This window comes from Lygodium microphyllum, chromosome 9, assembly GCF_053477565.2.
Source record: "Lygodium microphyllum isolate KBCC chromosome 9, Lygodium_microphyllum_v1.1.10, whole genome shotgun sequence".
NCBI lineage: Eukaryota > Viridiplantae > Streptophyta > Polypodiopsida > Schizaeales > Lygodiaceae > Lygodium > Lygodium microphyllum.
Genome location: NC_141143.1, coordinates 147625049 through 147635927, shown reverse-complemented (window position 1 = coordinate 147635927; position 10879 = coordinate 147625049).

The following is a 10879-nucleotide window of genomic DNA, read 5'->3' as shown; positions in this document are numbered from 1 at the left end:
TTCTTTTCACTCTGTGAGAACCCCTGTAAGATGGTAGCATTGTAACCCAATCATTTATAGTAAATGTTTTGGGCTCGCATTCTCCATTCGCGCTCTTGCTATACATGGTGCAAGAGTTTATAGAATGAGAATGACGTCTTGTGAATGCCATGTAAAAGACAACGAGTATGCAGACAATGTGTAGAGAAAGAAACCTAAAGAGAGAGGTCAAAGAGACAAAATGAAAAATACTACGAGCACTAAGGACTTTGAAAATTCTCTCGAGAAGGACGTCTTGTGGATGCCATCTAAAAGAAAATGAGTATGCAAACAATGTGCAGAGAAAGAAACCTAAAGAGAGAGGTCAAGGAGACAAATTAAAAATACAACGAGCACCAAGAACTTTGAAAAGTCTCCTAAGAAGGACGTCTTGTGGATGCCATGTAAAAGACAACGAGTATGCAAACAATGTGCAGAGAAAGAAACCTAAAGAAAGAGATCAAGGAGATAGATTAAAAATACTACGAGCAACAAGAACTTTGAAAATTCTCCCGATTCTCAAAATGGTCTTGATTAACTTAACTTTGTCATGTCTTTGTCAGAGGTTTTGCCAGCTTTTATTAGTTAATAGGGGCCGTTGGGACTACCAAAACTTATCAGGGTTTGAAGATTTTGGCTAAATAGGAGGGGAGAACCACAAAATGAACTCTACTATCTCAAAATCAGAGGAGACAAGAATACCATATTTTTATCTATGTGGAAAAATCTCTTTGGCCCTTAATCCACGGATTAACAAAAGTGCCATTTTTAATGTTTTTTGGCCCTAATGGAGCTTGATTTCTAATTGGCCAGTGATCCTTTGCTTGCTTAAAAGAGACATTACAAATTTCTCTACAATGACCTCATTGTCTTTGCTACTCGGAAGCATATCAATGAACAATTTATCATCACAAGATTCATCTCGATCTCTTCATATGTATTTTGATCATATCCTTTAACTCCCCTTGACACAGAGTCTTTTGAACTTGTATCTTGACCATATCTTTAATCAATGAGTATGTTTTAACATTCGCCTTGTATCTAAACTTCTTTTTATGGGTAATTATTTTGAGTTGAGTACTCTTCATCATTCTTTACTCCCATCTCATAAAGTGTCCCTATGGCAAGCGACTTTCACGAATACCTGTGCATACCCCGTGTGACAACGGATTGTAGACAATGCAACCTGCAACCTGTAACTTTCTGTCTCTCTCTCTCTCTCTCTCTCTCTCTCTCTCTCTCTCTCTCTCTCTCTCTCTCTCTCTCTCTCTCTCTCTCTCTCTCTCTCGTGCTCCCTTTTGTATTCTCAACATCTCCCCTTATCTCTATTTTTCTCCCTAGACATACAAAAATCTGATTTCTTTCTTCCCTTGTTTACATGTTCCTTAGTTATCTAGAGAGTTATCTTTTTCCTATTTTTTTCTTATTTCCCAAACCTTAGTGCCTCAAATTTGATATAAAACACACAACTCCTATTCTATCAGTGCACAAAAAGCTTCATATACCTAAACTAATATGCAAAAGAGATCAAATGACCTCCGACTCCCTTGCTTTTGACCTAAATCCAAGCACCGTTTCAAAGTTGAACTCCTACTTTGTCACTTGATTTTAAGCACGCAAGCACTGAAGCTTGAATCCATTGGTCCAAGCAATGGAACCAAAATGTGGGAGCTTTCACTTGATTGTCAAGACCCACGCACCGCTTATTACTCAAGCGTTTCAAGCCAAATGATAATGGCTACCTCTCACATAGCCTCATGCACTCTCAAGCCTATGAGTGTAGTGAGCTTACCTTCATACTTGATCAAGTTTCCTCCTTTCTCAAGCACTCTGGTAGCTCCACGATCCAAGGTGCAAGCTCAAGCAAGCTCAATCCTCAAGCTCCAAGCTCCATGCTCCATTGCCCCCACGCGAGTCAAGAGAAGAGAATAGAAGAAGAAGAAGAGAGGAGCAGATGGAGAGCTTCTCCACCACATTCCCTCACCCTCACCCACTCACTCCCTCACACTCTCAGGGAAGTTACCATAGGTATATCCTCTACATCATGTGCGTTCACAAGGCCTATTTATAAATATCCTTATCTGTGAATTTTTCCTGAATAAAACATAACCCTTTTTTCTTCAATCTGTAAATAGAACTTTTGTATTACACCCTTCTCTATGTAAACAATATATGAAAATGGTATTTTAAAAATATTTTAATTTGAATCCACGTGATGTGCACATATATTCATGAGTAACTTACCTGGGCTCACACTCCCTCTCTCAAGCACAAGCTCAAGCAAGCAAGAACAAGAAGAATAAGAGAATAGAAGAGCTAGTTTGTGCCACACACAAGAATGAGCCTCTCTATTCACTTTTTGGCTTTTATGCAATCCCTCATCCCTTTGGGCACCCATCCCCTTTTTTATATGACCAGCCATCTTGCCAAGGTCCTCTTTTCCTACTCCCTTGTATTTACATTATACCCACACCTATGCCCATCTAGTCTTTACAACTTGCACAAGAGGGATCTTGGCACTCTTTTACAAAAATTTGGGGATGCTTTTACATTTCAAATTGTGCCATCACCTTTGCCTCGGCTTTTAAGGTTGCCCTTGTAGTTTTGTTCTTTTTCTCTCTTATCCTTTTGTTAGGCCGCCTTTTTTCACCTTGCTCCGCATTTTTGAGTTTTCTTGAATTTTTCTTTGCTTACTTTTTCTATGTTTTGCATCGTGGTTAACATCCCCAAAGATTGCATCCATATCCAATGCCAAACACTCACAATGAATGTCACTTCTTGACTATAGTTATTTTCTTTGTATTCTTTGGAAGCACATATCCTCCACAAAACCTGGTCAATACCTTGAGTGCAAAAATGGGGAGCCTTGAATTGTCTAAAGAATATTCATTGTGAAAATTTCTCGAGGGGGGGAGGGGGGTTCGCTATATATAAATTCTCTATATAACGTGCATTCATGGCCTATTTATAAATATCCTAATCTGTGAAATTTTCTTGAATAAAACACAACCCTTTTCTATTCAATCTGTAAGTAACCCCTTTATATGACACCCTTCTGTATGTAAAAAATGTATAAAAATGGTGTTTTAAAAACCCCTTATTTTGAACTCATGTTATATATACATATATTCATGAGTGACCCCCTCGAGGGAAAAATTATAATTTTTAACAGCAAAGTGATTTATTCATATCAATAAATGAAGGCAACCCTCCCATGGCATAAACCAAACAAAAAACCAAGGACAAAGTACACAAAATCTACATGTATGATTCATCCATTAATCTCAAAACAAGAAAGAATCACAAATCTTGCACTTAACAATGAACATAATCATCATTTTCATCTTCATCCTCCATAACTTTAGATGTAAAAGTGAAAAGAGAAAAGGGAAAAGAGAAAGAGAGGAGAACTTTTGCACAGACATCTAGTAGTATCCTTACACATTCCATAAAGCCTAACACTCAAAAGGTTAAAGCCACCAACATTGATCTAAAAGATGAAGAGTTCATCTTAGGTTCAAACTAATTTCCAAGTGAGAGCTCATAATTTATGCTCTCATTGAAGAAGGTTCTAATTACAACATCATGACTTATGATGTATGGATTATGATTGGTCAACTTGAACTAGTCCCAACAAATGCAATCATCAAACCTTATCGAGGATCACCTTATTCGCTCCTAGGTTGATTCAAGATTCTTCAAACTATAGAGACTGAGAGCCTGCCCATTTTTTTCTATGTGCTTCCCAACCAAGAAGATATGTGCAAGGAAGTCCAACTTGGAAGACCTTTCAAGCATGGAATGAAGTGCAATGTGGACTATGTGGCACACCGCACATGCTTGGGCTTACCAAATGTCCAAATTGTCATTACTTTCAACAAAGGGAACCTTGCCTCTTCTTCACAAAAGGGCAAGCAACCTATCTTAGAGCCAAACTACACACCTAGGGTGGAAGGCCAAAGAGTTCTAAAGGAACTCCTCAAAGCACAAGCAGATTAGAAAGGGGGTAGGATACCCAAAAGAGGGAGCAAACCCACTTAGTAGGAATCCTCCTAGAAGAAAAGGAAAGAACAAAGCTACTAGGAATACTACCATAGCTTCTCAAGTTGATGGAAATAGAAATGCATCTAGAAGGAATAGAAGACCCAAGGCATATAACTAGAAGTGTCAATAGAGAGCTAGCACAAAGCCGCGATGGGTTCTCAAAATGTTGCTCTGTGTTCAAGGGTTTTATGCAAGAAATTTTTTGATCCCAATGTGGAGTCATCTTTGATTGACACAAGTGACTAATCCACTGCCTCAGAAGTTACTACTTCCAATTCTAAGGTGGAACCCATGCAATGATAGCCTTTGGCTATGACCAAACCTATCACTTCAACTAAGGACTAAGCCTCTAGTATTTCAGTCTCACAACAAACTAATAAATCTAGCCTAAAGAGCACAATGAATCCCATGATTCACAAATCTTATTCTTTTTGGCCAGAAGCTCTAGTGCATTTAAAGCCAGTTAAGAGATCTCTCATGAAGGCTTTAGAAAATGTGGGACAACAAAAGGATCAATCCAAGGTTACAAGTTCTAGGGAACTAGATGAACCACTATTGTCTTCACTCACTCCTATACATATTCATTCTAACATTGGAATTTAGAATTTCAAGGATGATAAGTCTTTAAAAAAGCCTCTGGCATGATCAAAGAAATCACAAATTTTGTTGGTATTACCCAGTAATCGTAGGAGAAGTCATGAAGATAATGACCAAGGCAAAGTAAGAGAAGCATCACTTTATTCGTATGTTCCATCCTAAGGAGTGCATAGCAAGCAAGGAAGATATTGTAGCATTAGCCAAGAAATCAGAAGGATAGATTGAGTTTGACATGAAATGGTATTCTACTCAAGGTTTAGCTACAAGGTATGGCAGCCCTTTGATTGTTAAGCAGAGAAAGGCACTCTGGACTTCCATACATGATCCAACATATATAGCACCTACATCTCTAAGAGTGCTTGCAAGTGTCCATGGTGTCAACATTTCTAAACATGAAATAGATCCCTTATATGAAAAACTCCTTTTAGAGGAAGAGCTGCACATATTGCAAGTCAATCGGGACAAATATGTCATTAGATGTATTTTCTACTTCATACATAACCCGCAACTTCTTGATGGCCATGCTTCATTAAAGTACAATCCCAATTTCTTTGATTGGTTTATCCCAAGGTTGAATGACACAACACATTATCTTTCCTTTGCTTTTAATACCACACAGAATGTCTCTTCATCCATGATGTGAAGTAGAGTGATGTACATAAAACTTCAATTGACACTGATGCAGTGGCTAAAAGCAGTGTGCTTGAAATTCCAAACCCTAAGACTGTAGCTACTAACATCCCTACTAACCCACACCACTAGCTCAACAAAGTTGAGCCAGTTGAATCCCAAGATGCTCTAGAGGAGGCTCCTCAGACTTACCTCCAAATCAACCCTATTGAACCTATCCCTCCTTCTAGTCTCCAATATTTGCTTATTTATCAACCTCTCAACATCATGGCTATTCCTTTGGCCAAGAAATTCAATTTCTTTGAAACATAATGGCTACTTCAATTTGATACAATATTCACTACTTATGCCATAATGTTTGCAATGATTGATTTAGGCATTGCTGATGATGAGGCGATACAAGTTGCTTCCAAATGGCATCCCACTTGGGAAGAGGGTGAATATCTCTAGCACAAAAGCCTCTTGGTTCAAGATGAATATGCTAAAACCCTTCCTCAAAAGAAATTGCAATCATGTCCACTTATTCCCTCTTATGCTTCTATGAACAGAATCAAAGACCAATCAACACTTTATGAACTTGAGTAGAATTGCAATTCCTCAAGTCCATTCTTTTATAGAAATGGTTTTCCTATCAACTTGAGATTTCTTGCGATGGTAGTCTGTCGAGACCTAAAATGGGTACAACACTAGCTCTAAGCACTAGTCGGGGCCTCTCTATGCTCAAAGAACGCATCCTCTCGGCCTCACGGCCAAGAGCGTCTAAGGGACACACTGCCTTAACTGCTATCATGAATCTTGCATTTTGAATTGTAGTCCAATGGTTAAGCCTTCTCAAAGGGAGTCCCTACACATAGATTGATGTAAAACACCTCATAACACAAACAAAAGGAGCCATCCCTCAGCTGAATCCCATGGCCTCATTGCAGCTCTCCTACACCTCGAGGATTAGCCCCTCGATGCACTGCTAACATAAATAACACAAACATCACAAACTCCACTCTTATTTTAAAATGTTCCAAGAGATAAGATATTTCCTCACTTGACAGTTTCCCAAGGAACTCCAATGCCTAAACCTACGGCTTAGGTATCTCACAACTCAGCGTGGGTCATGTGTATAAGAACAATTGCAATGCATCCAAGAATTACACCATGTGATATGCGCAATATAACTGTGAGCCATAGTGCTCAAACATTTCATGATTTATAAATCAACATTGTGAAGTGCAACAAACATTTCTTCCAATGATTTTAGCCTATACGTCATGCTACATTGCTAAGGGTTAGCACCGAGCATTCTCATGCTTGACCTCTTTAACTTAATTTATAAATGTCCTATATGATATGCACAAACAAATAGATCATAATTTCAAATGTTCTTAGCAACTAATGAACATCAAAGCCCCTCTTCCCCCCTACCGTTTAGATTATGCAATGTTGATAGGTGTGAAGAGCAGCTTTTTCATGTGTTTTTCTTGTAAAAGTAATAAAAATTAGACTTTAACATGAAGACAAGGCTTCCCATTTTTTCCTTTTTTGTTTCACTCACTTTTATTTTTGCTCCAACCTTCCTTTTTTATTTTCTTTTTTGGCTAGTTGCTACCTCTAGGAAGACAAGGCATTGACTCGTCCCCAAGAACCTACTAGGCCTTCGCAAGCCAATAATCAAGTGCTTGTAGGAATGTCCTTCCTTTTTCTTTTCCTTTTCAAATTGAGGGGTTAGAACCCCTTTTTACACACCTCTGTAATTTGTATCTTTAGATATATTCAAAACTTGCTCTTCTTTCCAATTTTGGCAAGCTTCGCTAATTGCCTCACACTAGTAGGGACTCCTAGGACAGTTGTCTAGCAAGTAGGAGGGACAGGGTCACAAGGACTACCCTCTATCACAGCTCTTTAATGCTTGACAATGTCCTAAAATGAGGTAGAGGACTACTCAAATCTCCCCTAGATATACCTAACCAAACCCTAGGACTTCATGCCTTGATTGCTAGTCTCCACAAATGAAAAGAAAATAACCATGACATACACATATAATATATCAGTTTAAGGGAAAAAATCGAAAAGGCGACAACGCCACCTAGAATGGCCACAAGAAGCTTCTCCATAACAAAGGCTCCCCCAAGGCACTTCGTCCAACTTGTGTGATGCAATCACTAAAGCAGAAAACCATTAAATATACCTGCACCAAACAAACATATGGCCCTCTTGGCCTAAAGAGATATAACATTTCACAACCAACAAAACGGCCCTCTTGGCCTTATGAAATAAAACATTACAACTCAACATAGATGGCCCTCTTGGCCCAAACATTTACTACCATTCAATATAACATACTGCTGAAACAATCTTTTGGTCCTAATGTTACTCTACTAAAGCTCAAAACCGACCAAGGATAAGGCCTCTTAGGCCCTACACTAAGTGCATCAAGTTATTAGCTAACCCCCTTGCATAAATATCAAGGGATGTCTGACGAATATAACAATACACAATCCTATGCGTCCATGACAAAGTAGGAAGGTGCTCACTTGCTACCTGACTCATAATCCAAACTAACCATTGGTGACCAAAATATAATGTACCAGTAAGAAGACCCCAAAGTAGTCCAGGGCGGATGATGTTAGGAGATACTTGTAAGGGCTCCCTTGGACCACAATTGAAAGAAATCTTCCACAAAAGCATAGTTAGCGAGGGAATCTGCAAAGTGATTCCATTGTCAAGGAACTAATTGACAAGTCACCTTCTCAAAGATATGCAATATATCCAAGGCCATATGACAGTACATCCATAAGATGGGATCCTGCACACTATAGGTTCCATTTAGTTGATTGAATACTAACTGTGAGTCACCTTTAACCAATAATCGGTAGATACCACCACATCAGGCTACATTCAGCCCCATAATCAAGGCCTTATATTCTGCCAAGGTCCTAATAGACTCCTATCTTCATGACAACCCTACCTCGAAAATCTTTAATGACCACACCAACACTCGCATGTTTAGGGGGCCCTCTGGAAGCTCCATTGTCAAAATACATACTATAAACCTAGGCTTCATTGATAGGCCATGCCATAATAATCAGCTCATTTGTCTTATAATAATCAAAATCAAGTTGAGAGAGAGGATGTATAACATGCACAATCCCTCATTTCTCGTTGCTGAACTCGATAAAATGCAAGTCAGAAGTCATTGACAATGGTGGCAGTAGACCTCAATTTTCCACGTAAAGGATTCATCTTGCCAGTCAATAACTTGATACCCTTTGCTCCACTAGATCACTCAACCTTGGTGGTAACATTACTCAAGATACGGATGCTCCAGATAGGAAATGACGTGTCCCATCCGCTCATCTTGGTACCTACTATACGTTAAAGCTGAGAATCCTAAAGGACCTGCACAAGCACCAAGCTGAACCTCATCCCTTACACATAGTAAGGCTTCAGCTTATTAAAGTTAACTTTAGTACAATGGGGATATCTATTTCTAATGGCAAAACACACTTCTCTCCATACACTAGCTTGAATGGGGTGTGACTTGTGGCTCTCTTGAATGTCGTGTTGTAAGCCCACAAACACCATATTGGGGAATATGGGAATTTCCCATAAGTTTGGGACACGTGCTAAAATCTTTGGATTTGTCATAACTTGAACATTATAACTCCAAATCAAGTGCTCTATAGCTCAATAGATTCCATTTTTCAAGCACTTTTGAATGATAGGTCATATCATATGGTTTTAACAAACTTATGGGCATGTTATCCAGGTGCCACCCTTTTAGTATTCAAAAAATGGGAATTGGGAGATTCCAAAACTCACTAATATTGTGTTCACACTGCCACATATAATTTCTTATCCTAGTTGTGCTTGCTTTTCGATACTATCTTGGATAAAATTCCTACCAGTTGTTTATTTGTACTCTCAACCTGACCATTCGCTTGAGGATTATACTGGGTAGTCTTATTGTGCTTAATCTCCAAAGCTTCAATCTCAGGGACACTATAACCTTGTTCAATAAGTGTGTCCCTCGATCATACACAATCTCCTTTGGTGAACCGAAGTGACAAACAATTTTCTCCATAATGAAACTTACAATCTCTTTAGCATTGTCCTTCACTATTTCTTGAGCTTCATACCACTTTATAAAGTAGTCCGTTGCTACAATGATATACCACATTTTTGTAGTTGATGAAGGGTATATTGGTCCCACAAAATCAATACCCCATTTTTCAAAGGGTAACATAACCAATTTGGGATTTAGAGATCGTCTACAATTTTCTCTCACATCATGTCTTTGACACACATCACAGTGCTTAACATAGCTGAAAGCATATTGGAAAATCGATGGCCACCAATATCCAGCACGGAGAGCTTTTTGGGCTATAAGCTGGCCAGAAAAATGTCCCCCACATGTTGAATCATGGTACCCCTCAAGGATAAATGGTACTTCATCGGGTAGTACACAATGATGATAGATATCGTCTACTCCTCTCTGATACAAGACATCCGCTATAATAAAAAAGCATAATGCCCTTTGCTTGATCATTCTCTTTTTAGATTTCGATAAAACAACCCCAAATCCTCCTATAGATAAATAATCCATTATAACTGCATACCAGGAAGGGTTGGAAGCTATATCGATTTTAAATAGACCTTCAATATCACTTTCCTCAAGCAGAATTCTACAATACCCTGCAGCTTCGGTGGCTTTCTCCTAGTTTCATAATCGAACTCTTGCAAAGTGATTAACCACTTTGCTAAATGGTCAGGTGCCTTTGTCATCGCAAAGACCATTCCAAGGCACAATTTCTCCATGTATGTAATATTAACTTCAGATATCCCCAATTTCCTACTAGCAAAGGCAATTGGATGATACAATTTCTCCTCCCAAATTTGAACTAAATAGAAATTGATACTATGCATTATGATTGTTGAAAATATATAGAAAACTTCACCTCTACTAGTGTGGGTGCTTTTAGGATTGGGCGCTTTTGCTAATTCCTACTTCACATCCTCAAAGGATACTTGACACGCTTCATTCCACTCAAATAGATAGTTAAAAGATAGAGGGTTTGTTAATGGCAATTCTCTTTTCGCCAATGCATTGATAAATCTTCAATAATATCCCACTGACAAATAGCTGTGCACCTCTTTTGGAGTATGCAGCCGGCTCATAGAGACATATTTTTAGGGTCAGTCATAATACAAGCTGAACTAACCACATGGCCACGTAGCAACCCGTAGGGTACTCTAAATATGCACTTTCTAGGGTTAAGAGCAATGAAAAACTATCTACAACGCTCAAAACATATCCTCAAAATAATCAGTTGTCACTCCCTTGGGTGGCTACCCCCAAATCATCGATGAAGAATTTAAATCCTCATGGAAGATATCACCAAAGGTCTTATCAACTATTCGTTGACAAGACCTAGGTGCACTGCATAGACCAAAGGCCATCACATGATACGCAAAGGTACTGATGACAGTAATAAATGTCATTTTTAATTTGTCTTTCTTTGCAATAGCCATATGATTATATCCAGCAAAGCAATCCATAAACGAATAGATTTCCCTATCCACTGACTGATCTAAAATT